The sequence below is a fragment of the Tiliqua scincoides genome, chromosome 1, assembly GCF_035046505.1.
Source record: "Tiliqua scincoides isolate rTilSci1 chromosome 1, rTilSci1.hap2, whole genome shotgun sequence".
NCBI classification, from domain to species: Eukaryota; Metazoa; Chordata; class Lepidosauria; order Squamata; family Scincidae; genus Tiliqua; species Tiliqua scincoides.
Genome location: NC_089821.1, coordinates 30,719,067 through 30,738,373, shown reverse-complemented (window position 1 = coordinate 30,738,373; position 19,307 = coordinate 30,719,067). Strand labels below are relative to the sequence as shown.

Here is a 19,307-nt window from a genome sequence, read left to right as displayed (position 1 = left end):
CCCTTTTTTGTTGTAACTGCATTGGTTTGAAGGGGTAGATTATAGAAATGGACCCTTATACCAAGTCAGACCTTTGGCCTGTCTAGCTCAAACTTCATTGATTGACCACCAATTTGGGTCTTTCCCAGCCCTACTTGGAGATGCTGGGAATTGAATTTATGCAGATATAGCAAGTGAAGTGAAGGAGTTGTACCACTCCTCCACCACACGGAGACTTCAATTAATGTATAAATGGTGCAACAATTCACTTTGTGTCTTCGTATTTGTGATGACCCATTCACACCTACAAGTCATCACAAGAACCATTCATCACCCGTCTGAAGAGAAAAAAATATTTGATGCATGGAGAGCAGAGCTATTGCGCCTGCACCCAATAAGCCCCTCAGAGAAGATAATACCTGAACAAGGCTTTAATGCTGCCACTAAATGATAACCATACAGTTGGGAAGAAACCCTTGCATGTCTTAAAATTTGCATGAAAAACCACCGTTTGACAGGGATTCTCGGAGAATGGAAGGCAATTAGAATCCCTGTTCAGTCTTTGTGCCCTTCGCTAACTAGTTCAATTTTACCCTTTTTCTCAAAAGTTCCACGCCAATTTACAGTGTTCCGAAATGACGTTCACAGGATAATTGAAGTGAACCCATCCGCAACCAACATGAGGAAGTGTCCGTTTTAATATGGAAAAGCCACAGAACAGAGTAACTAACCGTCCTGACCTTTGTTGCCACCTGCCCTTTAAAGTTACAATTTATAATCAGCAACTCTCCTTTAACGTGGCATTCATATACCACTGGTCTAATGTCATTTTTGTTCATCTTCTACCTATTGACAATGCAATATTGTACACGTTGTCTATGCAATATTGTGCATATTGCCTGTAGTTTGCTTACAGCAGATTCCTATGCATGTCTACTCTCGGACGTGTTCCACTGTGTTCATTGGGGTTTACTCCCAGGGACGTGTGTATAGGATTGTAACCTTAGAGAAATCGGTGCACTGAAATAGGTTTACTCCTTTCTAATTACTACAGGATGGAATGCGCTAGATTTCAAGCTCAACTTTTTATCTTTGGCCTGAACATTTCTCTAGTTAAATATTTTGGGCACAGTCCACCAGGATAATGTCCTATCCCAGTGGTTCCCAAACTGTGGGTGGGGACCTGGTGGGTTGTGACCTGATTTTTGGTGGGTCATCAGTGGGTGATGGAAAGATCTGCTAACTAACTGCCTTAAACCCTGAGACTATTCAAAAATCAGATAATGTAGTTGCTAATTATCCAGCAAGGAGCTGACCTCCCACAGTTTGCAAGCATGTATAAAGGTAGGGAGATAAGTGTTTGAGAGACTTTTTCAGGTTATTGATACAAACAAACAAACAAAACATTTCTTTCTGGATCACCTGTTTTAGAGGCTAGTAAATCTGAGTGGGTCCCAACCAAGTGTCATTTTAAAAAAGTGAGTCCTGGTGCTTAAAAGATTGGGAACCACTTTCCTATGCAATTCTTATCGAGACTTCATTCAGTTTGTACTTCATAATCCACTCTTTGACCTAAAGTTCCCAAAATATCTAACAATGTATTAATACATTAACATCCCATACAAAATGAAAGCATCAACCAAGTTACAAGCAAGAAACAAAAAAAAAAAGTGTCATTTAAAAGTACAGCCAAAAAATAATGAAATATTTTACTGCCTCTTAATAGAGTCCATGGAATGGACTGGAGATGGCAGTCTTGCTCGGAAGGGAATGGAGCCAGCACTGAAAAGGCTCCATTGCTACTGGTGTACTTATGATAGTCAGTGGCAACATAAGAAAGTTATATATTGGGGGGAGGAACAAAGTATATATAGTGAGGAGGTTGAACTTTGTCTCACATGTTTGATTTCAGAAAGATATTTTAATATCCCCAGATGCTCCAGCACTTGGGAATTTTAAAATTATTGGTGCTGGGGAGGAGATTGGATTGCTGCAGCTGTTGCCCACCTTCCCAGCACCTGGAAATTCATGGTATGTTTGCCAGGCAGGGAGGGAAAGCAGGTGTGTGATGACATGGCATGGTTAAGAACCATATCAGGGCCCACCTGCAATGCCAGTTCTGAAATAGTTCTTTTCCGGTGGTTAACCATCCAAAGGTTTCCTTATCAGGATTCCTGTTTCCTTCTCAGTATTTGTTATAGTACAAAAGATCGCTTAATGGACTGGCTAGCAATCAATTATTCTCAACATCATTGAGTTGTTGACATGAGTGTCTTTACCAGCCTGTGTATTATTGAACTGTATGTTTTATTAGCCAGACTGACTGATAATCATGAAAATTTACAGTTTGGAACCATGAGTCTGGAAATGAAGTTTAACTTACCCTTCAACCATAAAGAAAAATTGGCCTCGCGTTTTATATTTGCCTTCATCTTACAATGTCCAATACATGCTCTATTTATTTGGAGGGACGTCTATTTTGATCAATCCTTCATCCTTATTGATAATTCACACATCTTTTTTCTTCTAATAAACCAAAAATAGTAGACTTCATTCAAAATGGGTGACAATGAATTGCTGCTTTTTTTTTTTTTTTTTAAAGGATATTCTTTAATAAATATCTCGTGCATGGAACCCAGTGGCCGATATGGGAACACCTAATACTAAACAGGTACGGGCCTGACCAGTCCCTTGTGTAGGTTGGAACCCTAATGTAGAGTAGAATATAAATATAGTAAATAAACGTATATATTAGAAGTCTTTAGAAATATACCATGCCATTTTGCACATGACTGATGGCTCATGAATGTTGCATCTGATCTGCAAGTGGCACCAAAATTTCAAAAAATGTAAAACTCAAAACTAATTTCAAGATTTCTTTCAAGGAGAAACACCTGGCATTTTTCCAGGGGGAGTGGTTGGCAACCTTCAGTCTCGAAAGACTATGGTCTAAGCCTACAGCACCCAGTATTCCCAGGTGGTCTCCCATCCAAGTACTAACCAGGCCTGACCTTGCTTAGCTTCCGAGATCAGATGAGATCAGGCATGTGCAGGGAAGCCAAAGGAAAAACCTGGGAATACTGGGTGCTGTAGGCTTAGACCATAGTCTTTCGAGACTGAAGGTTGCCAACCAACCAGATAAATTACTGGGAGAAAGCAGGTTGACTGAAAGGAGAAGCACAGTGGCTGGAGGTGGTTAGTGGTTAGAGAAGCATCATGTCCTGCTCCCCACTTTCCTCAGGGGGAGGAAAATGGTAGTTTCTACCTGTTGCCATCCTGGTAACGAAGAACCAGGGAGGAGGGCTGTCTGGGGAAAAAAGAAAACCTTTCCCAGAGAGCACTGAACCAGGAGTTCTTATAAAACTCAAAACCGATGTTTCCTTGCCCTGAGGAGACCTCTAGCTGCCTTCCTGGCCCTGCAGGATACAGCACTAGCCATTTTGGTGCTGCTATACCATGGTGCCAGGAGTGGGCTGTAATATGTCTACATCATCAATTTATTTTATACTCTTTATATTACTAATCCCTGAAGAGGGTTAGATTCGCCTTTTTAACAGAAATATGCTCTGGATGCAGTGGCGCGGCGGGTTAAACCGCTAAGCTGATGATCCTGTTGACTGCAAGGCTGACAGTTTGAATCCACGCAACAGAGTGAGCTCCCGTGGATTGTCCCAGCTCCTGCCAACCTAGCAGTTCGAAAGCATGAAAAAATACGAGTAGATAGATACCATCTCAGTGGGAAGATAGTTCACTTAGGTGTCTAGTCCTACTGGCCACATGACCACAGAAACTGTCTACGGACAACGCCGGCTCTTTGGCTTAGAAACGGAGATGAGCACCCCCACTAGAGTTGGACACGACTAGGCTTAACACCAGGGGGAACCTTTACCTTTATGCTCTGAAAGTGTGAGAATATCTTGATTATGAATACAAGTGATAGGTAAATTACATTAAAATGCAACTAATCTTTGTTGTGTGACCTTGAGATTGCATTCTTCATTGATTAATCTGATTTTTTTTTTTTGGGGGGGGGGAGGTCAGGGAGTGCTGCAGTAGAACCCCTAAAAGCAATTGCCTCATTTTCCAGAACTCTCTCCCTCCATGTGGACTTTTTCCTTTTTCTCCTTAGCTACAAAAAAAATTGGTATCAGCAAAACTAAAAATAATACTGCAACTATATACTTCATAAGCAAAATAAATAAATAAATAAATAAATAAATCCCTTAATATCATGGCCTAGATAAACTTCACTGCTGTAGGTCAAAGCTCCGAATGCATGTGTGTTGGTTGACTGGGTGATCCATCTTGATTGTACAGTGCCTGTTTCAGTCAAGCTGTTGTTTCGTAAGTGACTTCCTTGTACAATGTATTTAACAGTAAATGAAGCAAATAGTCTCTTGTTTCTTCCATGCACTCAACTCTCCTCCATAGAACCCAGAGAAGAAAACAGATAATTACTTGAAAAAGTAATTTTCAAACTTCCAACATGTACATTTCACTTCATCCATCATCTTCTCGCTCTTATTGTGTTTTTAACATTTCTGTGCTATTTATAGTTCTCTGAAGGTGAAGATATGTAAATGCTAAAGCACCATTTGTTCTTCAGCACAATCAGATGCAGGGAAACTCTGAAATATCACAGATATGTTCTGGTGAGATTTCTATTCTCATGCTGTCAAAACAAAGAGATAAGTAGGCTCTGGATGTCTTTTGCAAACTTGATGAAAGAAAAACTGATTGGCATGTGACTTACCAAGAAGGCCTGAAACAAAAGGACAAAGAATTGTTCATATAGATGAAGGTGACATTTCAAGATTCAGAAGACAAGATGTCATGCATACGTGAAAAAAAATATTAAATTCATTAAGTTATATCATATATAGTGAACCTTCCTCATCCAAGCATTCAGCATCAGCTGATTTTGATCTCCATGGATGCCAAGCCTGTGGCTAGAGGGCCTTAGAAGGCCTTCTTGGCCTCCTGGTTGCATCCTTTGAGGCCCAATCACGGATTTAATTCTCTGCAGAATTTGGTATCTGTGTGTGTTTAGCAGGGGGTAGTGGTCCTGGAACAGATGGACCCTTGGAGGGCACCAGAATGAGGTCTCTTGTTATCTGGTGTGCTCCCTGGGGCATTTGGTGGGCCGCTGTGAGATACAGGAAGCTGGACTAGATGGGCCTATGGCCTGATCTAGTGGGGCTGTTCTTATGTTCTTATGTAGATCCTCCATGAATACCAAGGTCCCACTGTATGTCTTAAGCAGAAAAAGGTGGGCCTTCTTCCTCAAGAGAAGTTTACTTGGTCAAGGTGAAAATGTCTTTCTGGAGAGAAATCAAATTTAGCATTGCACAAGGAATTAAAGAAGTACTGTTTTTAACTGTCATCCGTTTTTATCAATATAGTTTTTCCTGTTCCTGTTATACCTGTACATACCTGTTATAACTGTACAATTGGTCTCTCCATGTAAAACAATCGGAATCGTGTTTAAATTCAGCCTGTGGTTATCATTTGAAACATCTTCTTCTGCTTGAAAAAGTAATTCAACTTTGCTTACTGTGAGTCTCTTAAGAGATAGTTCGCATTAAGTATATATTTGTGAAGAGGAACAACATGGATAAGGAATAACCTGAGAATAACCTAGACAAAAGTTCTGAATGAACAGCTAGCTATGCCTCTTCTCCTCTTCCGAAAGCAAAACATGCCATGTCTTCACAGCAACACCCTTGACAGCTGGTATAGTGGTGGCAACAATTTTGTACTATGCATGGGAGGCGTGGGCCCCTGTGTGACCCCACTACTTGCCCACATTTTTTTAAACCTTGGTATTTTTGAATAGTACCATCTTGTCAATGCGTAATTTCATGCAGAAATACAATGCAACAAACCGTATTGAAATATCTCTATCATATCAAACGTTATAGCCAAAAAACCATCAACAGTGGGGTGATGGCACATCACCATGCCCACTTCACAGGGCAATGTCCCACTGCATGGGATGACGTCCATCACAGGAGTGACGCGATGGCCTCATTTCAGTTGCTCTTATGGTTTGTTGGGGACAGTCTAAATAGAGGACTCACAGCCCAATCCTATGCCTGCCTACTCAGAAGTAAGTTCCATTAGAGTCAATGGGGCTTACTCCCAGGTAAGTGGGGATAGGATTGGGCTGTCAGAGCCCAATCCTGAGCTGCCTGGGCGCACGGCTGCGGCGGCACCGAAAATGGCTGCTGCTGCATCCTACACACAGAGGCAGCCACGGGCAGCACCTCGGGGGAAGGGGACTTTTGTCAACCTAGACGTAACTCTAGGCAATGAGCCTAGACAGGCAATGAGCCTGACTTGGAGGCTTTGGATCAGGTGGAGCAAAGGTCTACCAGTCCCACCTCCCTCCATCCCCACTCCCTCCCCCCAACACACCTCGTCCCACCCTCTCCCCACCTCCCTCCTCCCTGGAATGCCTCCTCCCTGCTCCCCCACCATGCCCTGCTTTCCTCTCCGCTGCTTGGTGGTCCATGAGACCACTGAGCAGTGGAGGCCAGGCGCCTACCCAGCGCTAGCCCAGCGCAGGGCAGCACTGGGTTAGCATGGGCATTCGCCCGATGTTAGGGCTTGCAAACGTGCCAATACATGGAGCTCAGGATTGGGCTCTCAGGCTGCAATCCTATCCATACTTACCTGGGAGTAAGCCCCATTGGCTACAATGGGATTTACTTCTGAGTGGATATGGATAGGCTTAGGCCCTCAGACAGCAAAAAGAGATAAACAGTAGCTGGAGAAAGCATGCGTTGTATGAAACTGATAGACAGTCAATGGTTTGAAGAAGCAACAAAGAACCAACAGCTTTGGAAGTCTGACATCCAAGGCAAAGATGCCACTGAGTTACAGAAACAGACTGGTATATGCTGGTGGATTTCTAGTGCTGTTTGTGGTAGAAGCTCTCTAAGTGGCACCATATGGAATCCATTTATGGGCTTGAAAAAGGCATCAGAATTATTAGTCACACTCTTAAGCCATCTGTGGTACCATGACATGACCATATCAACATGCAAGAGCAGCTCAGGTGGCCTCTGATCATGCATAGCACAGCCTTGAACAGTGTTTCTCAACATTTGTCCTCCACTGTACCACTTCACTTGGTCCACCTATTCTAAGTACCACCAGAAGTAACAGAAGCATCATCACCAGTTACGTCTAGGTTGAGAGGCCAGATGTGGCACGACTAACACCAGTAAGAGGCTTAGGTTGCACGGGAGGGCTTTTTTGAGCATGGAAAAGCATGCTTTCAAGCTCTGCCCGCTGAGCCAAGCTTCCTACTGCTGTTTGTTGTGTCACGTTCCCAGTCTCGCTGCTGGGTGTAGGTGTTCAAGGGTCCAGCAAGTACCACAAGGCACCAGCTTATGTACCACTGGTGGTACCCGTACCAATGGTTGAGAAACACTGGCCTAGAACATCTATGCAGTTTCTGGAGCTGCCACTCTGATGAGAAAACTAAGCTCATGTCCACTTGAAATTTTGCTTTTCTTGACTTGTCTTATCACTTCTTTCAGGAAGAACTTGTTGGAACAATCTGAAGTAAAATCAATGTAAGTCTGAAAGTTCAATCAGTGTAACTTTTCCTGACTCCCAGTCTTCTAAGATGAAAGACAAATTGTCCAGGCAAAGTGAAAAGTCTACGTCATGACACAATCCTAACCAATAACCAAACTGACATTTAAGGGGAAAAAAAAGTTTCTCCGGTGCTCTTTGTCATCTTAATTCATCAATCGTTTTCTCATGTTGCTCTATAACCAATAAACATTTCAGTAAACAGCATTCCTGATTTTCCAAACGTGCTTGATGTGTCAACCCATCAGATTCTGTGCTATATTTCAGTAGGGAGTCATGCATATATTCATAGACACTCATTGGCGAAGGTGTAAGTGTACACTGAAGGTTTTAATTAAGATAACAATTGCTCTCTGGAGCACTTAATTAACAAGACAATAAGGCCATTATTTCATTATTAGTGCCTGATTGCCACTAACTGTACACACAATGGTGACCAACCTAAGGATGAGATTTCCTACCTCTGAAATGAGCTTGAACTTGATGACCTCATTCCTATGCTAGACTGGTGTGAGGGACTGTGTGTGGAGGAACTTTCCACATCAGGTGGAGCTTGCTTAAGCTTGCAGCTGGGCTGGGGGTGGGCAGATTGGGCCCAGGAGGGGGGTGGGATTGATAGAGCCAGTGTGCATCATATCCTAATCCCCCCTCCCAGACCTAATCTTCCAATGTGGATAAGCCTGGACTTGTGCCAGCTATATAGCAAGTGAAGGTTCAAGTTGACCCATTCTGGCTGTTGGGGCTTACCCTGAGGCAGGGAGATAAATGTTCTCTCACCCTGAGGAGACCTTCAGCAGCCAAAATGGAAGCCACACTGGTGGTGCTGAATCAGTGTGGGGGAATGTAAGCAGGACTGGGTTGAAGACCCTAATCCTATATCCTATCCCCCTGACGGACTATCACTTTCAATTGCACAAAAAAAGGCAAAAGGTGAGCAAAAGGGGGGGGGCAATGATCTGAAGACAAATGGGAAATAAAAGCATTTTTTTTTTTACTTACATCCATGCCACTCTACAAGACACCTATGTGTCTCCTTGGACATAAGCCAACCATTTTGGTGACATTTGTCTGAGGAGAGAAAAGGAGTGGGGAGGTTTTGGAAAGAGGGGATATGATCCAATCTGTATGACTGCCACTGGATGCACCCCTTTCCTCCCCCAACACACCCACCCAGTTCCTCCCCCAGCAGGTCTGTTACTCCCCCTCCCCACCCACAAACAACCTTCAGCACTGGCTTACCTGCACCGAAGCAGGTTGCTCGCTGCAGCAGTGGGCTATCAATACTGTCACCACTTTGCAGCGGTAGTTTAAAAATGGTCACTGCCAGCATGCTCCGGGTGATAGGATTGGACTAACTATGAGTTCTGATGTGCTTCTGTTATGCACTCTAAAATGCAGATGCGGAGTTCAGAAACAAGGCAACAGCTCCTGTAATTCTCAGTGCATTGCACAGCCAGGGAGGAAGGAGAGAAGCCTTACAATTTGTGATGCTAATTTATAAAAGGATCATTAGCCTTGCTTTTGCTAACTTGGGGTTGCCTTGGAATTATAGCCTGAATTTGTACCTTTTGATCCTGCCTTTTAGGAATCTTTCTGATTATTCATAGGCACACATTGAATGGGCATCAGGATTAACTCTTTAATGCTAATGATCTTTGAAGCAAAAGAAGATGAAAATCCCGACTGTTGCTCTGTGCTTATTGTTGCATTGTTTCCTGTGCTGTTTTTCTTGTCTTTTTCCGAGGTCCTGTATGAAATCCCAGGTTGCACAATTTACAAGATGTTGTTCCAGGGCAGAACACATGAATACCATCTCCCCTAGAGCCTAAATCTTTTTTCTTTAAAAGACTGAGAAATGAACACTGGGGCTCTGAATAGCACGGGGAATACTATTAAGAGGTAAGATTGCTCTAGGGGCATGTCTGCTCTGTTTGCTTACCATAATATATCCCGAAACTGTCTTTTGCTGCTGCTCTTATACACTACCACCCTCAGCCATCCATGTAGGGCATACGTTTTCTAAGTGTATTCCTATGAATCCCGGAGTTCCTAAAAGCACAGCAGAAATTCCTTAACTAGGAGATAAAAAATAGTGCACCAACTGTCCACAAAAGTCCTATGCTGGAATCACAGCTGTTTAGCTCTGCTGACACGTTTTTTGACCCCCAAACAAAACATGGTGAAGTGACCTGATAGCATTGGCTAGTAGAAGCACCAGCGTAGCTAGAGGGGGGGCGGTGCACTAAGTTTTGCAGGGAGCCTCCTGCAGTGTGCAAGCGGCTCCTCCCCCTCCCCTCGGGAGACGTTCACCTCCGTTTCCCTCCTCCCACCCACATGGCTCCCAAGGGGAGGGGGAGGAGCCACTTGCACATTGCAGGAAAGCTCCCTGCAAAACTCAGTGCACCGCCCCCCCCCAGCTAACCCAATGAGTAGAAGCATCTTGAATGATTGGCATCAAGCCTGGATTCAAATATGAACTCATTTTGTGACCCTGTTTATTTTCATGAAGAAGGCTGCAGTGAGATTTGGTAGTGGTCTTGGAATATCTTTTTCCTCATTTCTTTTTAAAATGACAAAGGACTACAAGAGTTTCTTTGGGCAGCTACCAAATTTTCACCAATACCCTAGAATAGGGATGTCCAAACATTTTGCCAGGAGGGCCACATCATCTCTGTGACACTGTGTGGGGGGCCGGGACAAAAAGAATTAATTCACATTTCAAATTTGAATAAATTTACATAAATGAATATATTAGAGATAGAACTTGTATGAATGAAAGAAGGTCTTGAAATAGCGCAAGCGCTAGAAAAGGCCTTGCACAAAGTAAGGCTGTCCTTTCCTTCACTGCCGCTCTGCATCACAGACGTGAAACAGCAAGCAGTGGAGCAAGCCCTCATCCCACAGCTCATCCGAGAGGTCAAATAGTCACCCTATCACTGAGAGCAGCAAGTCTCTGGAGGGCCAGAGGCTCATTCGGGACTGTGGGCACTCCACGGGCTGGATTGGAAGTCCCTGAGGGCCTCAAATAGCCCCTGGGCCAGGGTTGGGCACCCCTGCCCTTGACCAGTGGATCCCAAACCTTTTTGACTGGTGTCTTTCTTAACTTACTGAGCCATTGGCTGTGGCTCTCTGTTATGGCTACAATCCTATACAGGTTGCCCTCATAACCTACAGATTCAGGACAGGCAGATTTGATCTTCCATGGTTTCTATTTTGGCCTGACATGATCTCTCCAGAGGCAACCCAAGCTGGGCTCCAGATGCTTTCGAAAGGCCGCACACAGCCTCCCAGGCCCTCAGAATGCCTTCTAAGACCTTCAGGAAGCCTTAGAACAGTGGTTTTCAACCACTGTGCCACGGCACACAGGTGTGCTGCCAGTCTGCCTGAGGTGTGCTGCAGGAGGAGACAGGGAGGAGACAGGCTGCAGCCATGCAGGAGAAGTGGCTGCTTTCAGCTTGACCCGGCAGCACAGGTAAAAGGGGCAGCCAGTGAAGGGGTTGGACACAGCTGCTTTGTTTCTCATGCAGCAGCATGCTTTTAAGAAGCGGCTGGAAGCAGCCACTTCAAAGCTTCCGCTGTCATGCACTGCTGCTGCCGAGCAAAAATAAGGCAGCCCTTGCCTGCCCCACATGCACTGATTGGGCAGCCAGAGAACCTGGAGGCGCTCTGGGTGGGAGCTGTGGACAGCAGGTATTCAAGCAAGCCAGAAGGAGGCCAAGCAGGTACGAAGTGAGCGAGTGAATTGGGAGTCTGCTAAGGCCACCAACCAAAGGATTGGCTGGCTGAACAGAGTCCTTGCGAGACCCTTTTCCATGCCAGTTTGCCTGCAACACCCCACAGTAATCCTTCCGGTGTTGCCTCCACTGATGGGGCATATTTTGACTTGTACAGTAAGGGCATTATTTGCACTTTTCCCCTCAAATACAAGAGCAGGTAGTTGGCACATCTCTCTCCTCTTCTCCCCCAATCCACTCCCGCACACACATACCTCCCCTCCTAAAATTTCATAATTGAAGTTAACCCCTCTCTTACTGTCCCTCTTCTCACTTTTTCCCATAAGAACAACCCTGCTGGATCAGGCCATAGGTTAGTCCAGCTTCCTTTATCTCACAGTGGCCCACCAAATGCCCTACCTTCCAAAGATCCAGAATCAGTTGCCTCACATTCTCTCTCTCTCTCCCCTCCACCCTCAGTTGAATCCTGCACTTGTTTCAGTCATGTTTCCTCATTGCCCTTCATCCCAAATTTCTCCAGTATGCGCTCAATCTGACCTCTCTTTGCCACCACTTTCTGGCACTTCTGATGACAATTTGATCACCCTACTTCAAAACATTTTTCCTCCTTTCCAGAAATCACATACACTTCCCTCTCCAGTTATACAGTTCTTGAAGGTAACGTTGTGAGAAAGCTCTACTCAAGTTCAGAGTAGTTTGATTTCAGCTTCTTGTGAATTTCTTTAATTGTCATGTAATAATTTAATTGTATTCATTATATAAATTAAAAATTAATTGTAACGTAATAATCAAATGTAAGTTTAAAAAAATGGTAGTATGTCTTGACAATCTTAGCATCCTGTCAGTGTGCCGTGAGCTGAAAAAGATTGAAAACGGCTGCCTTAGAAGGTAACTTCCGGTTTTTCAGAAAAGCCAGAAGTGATGTTTAAAGGTTTTAAAAGGCCTTTGGAGGGCCAGGGAAGCCCTCCCCAGCCTACCAAAAGCCTTCTAAGGTCTTTAATTCTAAGGTTGTGGAAGGTGTTCTGAGGTGCATGGAACCTAAACTTCGTGGATAATGCAAGCCCACTTGCACATTGTATAGGGCGATGGGTTTTTCTTAAGTATTCCACAGTTCTTCTGGCTGGTTTCTGCTACTCCCCAGGGAACCATGGCTCACAGTTCGGTAACCACTGGGGTAACCTAATGCCTACTTGGGGAGATTTTGCCCAGATTCTGTCTGGACATGCTGCCCAGTTAGATCATTCACAGCCCCAAATTACCAATTTTCTTTTTAAAAAAGAACAAGAAAGGCTGTAATCTTGTGGAAGCAAAGGTACATGGCGAAAATATGCAGGGTGAATTCTACCCAGTCACTTAGTGAGAAATGAACTCTGTCTTCCATTTTTATTAGACAGTGAAGAAAATCACAACTGTGATAGATGTTGAGAGAAGAAGCAATATCTTTATGTTAACCCAAACTGTTAACCAATCCTTGCTAGGCTATTGAGAAGACTAGTGTCTTTATATGAAAGAAACTAAGGACTTAGAGCCCAATCCTGAGCTCGAAGTGCTGGCTTACCGCTGGCGCACACTGTCGCAAATGTGCTGTAAGGCACATTTGCGAGTCCTAACGCCAGGTAAGCACCCGTGCTAGCCCAGCACTGGCCAGTGCTGGGCTAGCACCAACCGGGCACCCGACCTCCACCGCTCAGCGGTTGCACGGACTGCCAGCAGGGGTGAGGAAAACGGGGGCGGGGGAAGGCCGCGTTCTGGGGAGGGGGAGGCGTGCTGTGGGGAGGGAGTGGGAAGGAAGGGAGGCGGGACCAGTGGAGTGATGATCCAGAGCCTTCACGTCAGGTTTGACGCCTGACTCTAAGGCTCTTACCTCACTGCCGACCAATGCAGGGTTATTCCCTTTACCCGGGGGGAAGGGGACAAAAGTCCCCTTCTCCTGAGGTGCTGCCCATGGCTGCCGTGGGAGTGCAGGATGTGGTGGCAGCCATTTTTGGTGCCGCAGCTGCAGGCCATGGGAGCTCAGGATTGGGCTCTCATATAACAGATTACAGGTATTGATGTGACAAAAGAATTGTATGAACCTATCAGATGCCCAAACATGGGAATATTTGAATCTAGATTGATGGAACTGTTGTGTGTAAATTTCAGAAATGGGATGGCTGAAATATGAATTTGGGCAGTTTGGAAATCCAGGCCCTGCCAACACATTACTCACTCTCATAGCCCACATGCCAGCTCACCTGCTCCGGTGTAGGTTGCTGGCTGTGGCAGTAAGCCTTCGATACTGGCAGTGGCTCAGAAATGGCTGCTAGCAGCCCACTTCGCGCATCGTCGGCAGCCAATTTATGACAATGGGACAATGTCGCACTGCCATAAATACTAGGATAGGATTGATTTCATGATCTCTGAAAATCGCAATCATTTGCTTTGACCGATCTGTGATGGGAAACAGGATGCTTGGAAAAGAGACTGTCCCCTGATGGGAAAGGAAATTATGTCAAATAACATGATTTCATTGTAGCAGAAGTAGCGCTTTTGGTTCCTACAAGCTGGGATATTTATAATTGTTTTTAAAGACTGCTATCTGGAGGTATAGAAAATTCCCAGTCCTAACAGAGATCTGATACTGGAGAATACATTACAGATAGGGCACATGTACAGATGACCTCTGCCTCAGAAGGTTCTAAAAGGGGATTACATACATTCAAGGAGTATAGGTCTAAAAACTGGCTATTGGTCATCTGTTAAATGGCAGGTACACCCATGGTCAGAGGTGAGTACTTGATGCGGAAACCAAACAATATGAAAGGGCTGTTGCCGTCATGCCCTGTTTATGCTTTTCCAGAAGCGTCTGGCTATCTTCCCTGCACGTGCCCGATCTCGTCTGATCTCGGAAGCTAAGCAGGGTCAGGCCTGGTTAGTACTTGGATGGGAGACCACCTAGGAATACCGGGTGCTGTAGGCTTATACCATAGTCTTTCGAGACTGAAGGTTGCCAACCACACAAGACCATGAGCCTGATCCTGCAAGACTCTTTGTGTGTCCTTAGATTCATCAATGAATGCACTGGTAGTTTACGGAACAGAAATATTGGCTGGAGATAACTGTGATCAAAAGAAACTCATTCTGGAAAATCTACTGCTAATTACAAGAAGGAAATAGAAGATGAACTTATGAGACTGGAGCAGCTGGAGAATTGCTCCATCACAATGCCTTTGGAAGAAATTACCTGAAACGTCTTGTGGCTCAAAAGTGAGTTTCGACTTCAGTAGAGGTTATTGCATTGAACTTCATGAGTGTGTAGTTTAAAGACAAAGTGCCAGAGTATTGATACCTCTTTAAGCTTGTCTTGCCACTTTCCATTTACAGTGGCCACAGAACTATCAGCTGCCCTTGGGTGGGTTGGTGGGAATGAAACCAGCAAGGCATATCTATATCCTCCTGTTCCCCACCCCTTTTCAGTTGCAAAGTTTTTCCACTGTTATGATTTTATGTAAGCCACTCTGGGAGCCGTGTCTGAAGGGTGGGGTACAAATGCTTTATAAATAAATACCCCAAAGCAACTCGGCAATTTGATCTAATTACTTGTGCTGCCTCTCAGGTTGTTCAACAATGAACCAGCCCCTTTGTGGCTCTGCATGATAGTGCGATATGCGCGCCAGCCACAGTGATACATTTGTTTACGTGCAGCAGCAAACTGCTTCAATTTATTTACTGCTGTTTTAATTTCATTAACACACTTGATAAGAGGGATTGAGCTCAACATCTCTCCTTTTATGTACAAATAACCCCCTGAGTGACATATGGTATGAAACCCAATTACTGTACGTAGGAAAACGACACCTCAAATGAAATGACATTTCCTAATTCATTTATGCTTGGAGATGAATGCTTAATAAACACGCATCTGGTGTGGAATCAGTAATCATCACCTAAGCATTGCCTACAGAGTCATTTAACACATATAATTATTAGGACCAGCAGAAATGGCTTGACTTGGCTATGCAGCCCTTGGACGGTTTGAGGTTCAATGTCATTTCATTGGTTCCACTTCATGGAGGCAGAAACTATCTGCTCTTAGAGGAAATCTATGTGATGAAGCTGGACTGTTGCCGAAGTCTACAGAGGTTCAGGTTACAATTGTCTCTTGCTGAAATTGCAGTGCAGTTATGTGTGAGGTCATCTTTTTGCAGACACTGAAGCAGATTTTGTTTTGGAAAGTTGAGTTTGCTTTAGATACTTCATTGGAAGTGGAAAGCACTTTTTTGGGGGGGGGGGTACAATAAGCAGATTTTGGAATGGCAACTATGAAAAGTTCATCATTGTGGATATCTTGAAAAATAAAATGTGAGCACCACTTAGACTTTGGGCTGTCATTTTCAATTTACGCTTCAAATGTTTCCTTACCCTCAGGAGGCCTCAGTGTCTGCTCCCCTACCACAGGATGCAGCGCCTGAGTCCCATTGGCACAGCTACATCAACTCTGGAAAGTTAGATAGGACTGGGCCCTAAAGTGTACAAAAATAGCATTTCTTGAAGGAAAAAAAATTAAAAAAGTGATAACTTGAAGCCTCAATATTGAGGGGTTAGCAGTGGGAAATTGTATACTAGGAGCCCTACATTAAGAGTTAAGCTGAGCGTTAGACTTTTCTAGTCACAAGGAGATGATTTCATAAACTTATATATAGTCCCCAAATAAATACATTCCCCTTTTACAAGGAAGTGTGGTCATTTATCAACCCCGAGGACACTGTCAAGAGAAAATAAGGAAAGTCAACTGCAGTAATGTTGTTGATATACTGTTTGATGACACAACAAGATGTAAAACATGGCTTAGGAGAGAAAAAAACCTAGATAAAACTCAAAGGTCATCATTCCCCAAGTCTGCAACCCCCTTTAGGAAACGCTAAGAAGCAGCCTTTGAAAACAACAAAAATAAATATGAACAGAAGCACGCAGGGTGAAATGAGCACTTGCTCACACACACCCAATGAACACATATTCCTCCAATGCAGTTAGCACCAGGACTCACTTTTTAGAAGGAGAATCTGTCAGGACCCATCAGAAGTGATGTCATGACTGGAAGTGGCATCATCATGTAGGACATTTTTTAATAATCTTAGGCTGCAATCCTACAGTCACTTACTCAGGAGTAAGTCCCATTGACTGTCATTGTTAAAAGAATCTGTATAGTAGCTTGTTAAAAGTACAGGTCTGTAACATTTCCCCAAATGCAGTCACATACCAGGGTAGCATCAAATCTAACAAATTAAAAATAAAATATTGAAATGAATGGGGACCCACCTGAAATTGGCTCATGACCCACCTAGTGGGTCCCGACCCACAGTTTAAGAAACACTGCTCCAATGATTTCCCTTAAAATATTTCAAGGGATTAAAATATTTGCCCGGAATGAAATCAAAAGTATATGTTACAGGAATTAGACAGTTGATCTTATATAGGTTGAGACGAATTATCCGCATGGGTTCCGTTCCAAGCACTCACGTGGATGGCAAAAAACGCACTATAGCAAATCAATTTAAAAAACAGTTTCTTTGCTCTGTTGATTTAAAAACAGCCTTGCTGACCTTTGCTATGTAAGATAAGAGTCATTAACAAGACAATCCATCAATTGGTCCTCCTGCACGCGCTTACAAAGAGCTGAGAGCTTATACTCAGCCCCCCCCCCCCTTCACCAATGCAAAGGGATCACCTTTCTTTCAGGGGTCAGGGGGAAGGGAGGAGTCCACTGGGGAGAGAAGGATTGATGGATTGTCAGCCAGAAGCCCCCCCCCTCTCATTAAGGAGGCTATTGTTGAAGGACTGTTCAGTTTCTAAAGCTGATTTTAAAGGGATGCATTTTCCCCTTCTCCAGGGATCAGCACATTCTTTCTCATTTGCAGTGGCCATTCGTGTTGAGTCAAATCCGTGTATAAAAAAATCAGTGTATAAATAGTCTGGACCTGTCGATGACAAACCAAAGGGTCCAGCTATCTACGGCTTTATAGGTGCCTTGAAATCAGCACTTCTAATTGGAAATAGAATGTTCTGGAAAACCAGCACAGATATACTGAACAACTGGTGTCCTGTGATTGCACAGTACGCTGCAGGTACCAGGTCTGACGCTTATACAAAATGAGAGGTCATTCAACTTCACTGACAAACAGGCCTTGCTGAGGGAGAGTCAGCATGGCTTCTGTAAGGGTAAGTCTTGCCTCACGAACCTTATAGAATTCTTTGAAAAGGTCAACAGGCATGTGGATGCGGGAGAACCCGTGGACATTATATATCTGGACTTTCAGAAGGCGTTTGACACGGTCCCTCACCAAAGGCTACTGAAAAAACTCCACAGTCAGGGAATTAGAGGACAGGTCCTCTCGTGGATTGAGAACTGGTTGGAGGCCAGGAAGCAGAGAGTGGGTGTCAATGGACAATTTTCACAATGGAGAGAGGTGAAAAGCGGTGTGCCCCAAGGATCTGTCCTGGGACCGGTGCTTTTCAACCTCTTCATAAATGACCTGGAGACAGGGTTGAGCAGTGAAGTGGCTAAGTTTGCAGACGACACCAAACTTTTCCGAGTGGTAAAGACCAGAAGTGATTGTGAGGAGCTCCAGAAGGATCTCTCCAGACTGGCAGAATGGGCAGCAAAATGGCAGATGCGCTTCAATGTCAGTAAGTGTAAAGTCATGCACATTGGGGCAAAAAATCAAAACTTTAGATATAGACTGATGGGTTCTGAGCTGTCTGTGACAGATCAGGAGAGAGATCTTGGGGTGGTGGTGGACAGGTCGATGAAAGTGTCGACCCAATGTGCGGCGGCAGTGAAGAAGGCCAATTCTATGCTTGGGATCATTAGGAAGGGTATTGAGAACAAAACGGTTAGTATTATACTGCCGTTGTACAAATCTATGGTAAGGCCACACCTGGAGTATTGTGTCCAGTTCTGGTCGCCGCATCTCAAAAAAGACATAGTGGAAATGGAAAAGGTGCAAAAGAGAGCGACTAAGATGATTACGGGGCTGGGGCACCTTCCTTATGAGGAAAGGCTACGGCGTTTGGGCCTCTTCAGCCTAGAAAAGAGACGCTTGAGGGGGGACATGATTGAGACATACAAAATTATGCAGGGGATGGACAGAGTGGATAGGGAGATGCTCTTTACACTCTCACATAATACCAGAACCAGGGGACATCCACTAAAATTGAGTGTTGGGCGGGTTAGGACAGACAAAAGAAAATATTTCTTTACTCAGCGCGTGGTTGGTCTGTGGAACTCCTTGCCACAGGATGTGGTGCTGGCGTCTAGCCTAGACGCCTTTAAAAGGGGATTGGACGAGTTTCTGGAGGAAAAATCCATTATGGGGTACAAGCCATGATGGGTATGCGCAACCTCCTGATTTTAGGAATGGGTTAAGTCAGAATGCCAGATGTAGGGGAGGGCACCAGGATGAGGTCTCTTGTTATCTGGTGTGCTCCCTGGGGCATTTGGTGGGCCGCTGTGAGATACAGGAAGCTGGACTAGATGGGCCTATGGCCTGATCCAGTGGGGCTGTTCTTATGTTCTTATGTTCTTATGTTCTTACTGTACTAATTTAGAAACCAGAAATACATTCACTGAATGTATCTGTACTTGTTTTCCATGATTAAGTTCTGCAGGAAATAGTGGTGTGCTGGGCACACCTGAGAAGCATATTCTGTTAGGTGCCACCATAGCCCACTAGGTTTAATCTTGAATCCACTCTGATACAATGGCTCAGGGATGTACAATCCCAAGGCCAGGTTTTCACTTGTATTAACTTGCAAAGGTTGCATAATCTCTGGAAAAGTATATTACATTTTAACATTGTTAGTCTTCTCTCCCCCCCGCCCCCCCACACACACACCAGTACACTTTGGGCGCAATCCTAACCAATTTTCCAGTACTGAGGTACAGGCAATGCAACTCCAAGGTAAGGAAGCAAACAATCCCTTACCTTGAAGAGGCCTCTGTGACTTCCC

General features: G+C 44.4%; 2 pseudogenes; one reads left to right on the top strand and one right to left on the bottom strand.

Annotated features, from left to right (window-relative positions):
- Positions 1-2,931: 2,931 nt before the first annotated feature.
- Positions 2,932-3,045, bottom strand: LOC136637253 (5S ribosomal RNA; annotated as a pseudogene).
- Positions 3,046-14,159: 11,114 nt separating this feature from the next.
- LOC136638051 (5S ribosomal RNA) lies at positions 14,160-14,277 on the top strand (annotated as a pseudogene).
- Positions 14,278-19,307: the final 5,030 nt, after the last annotated feature.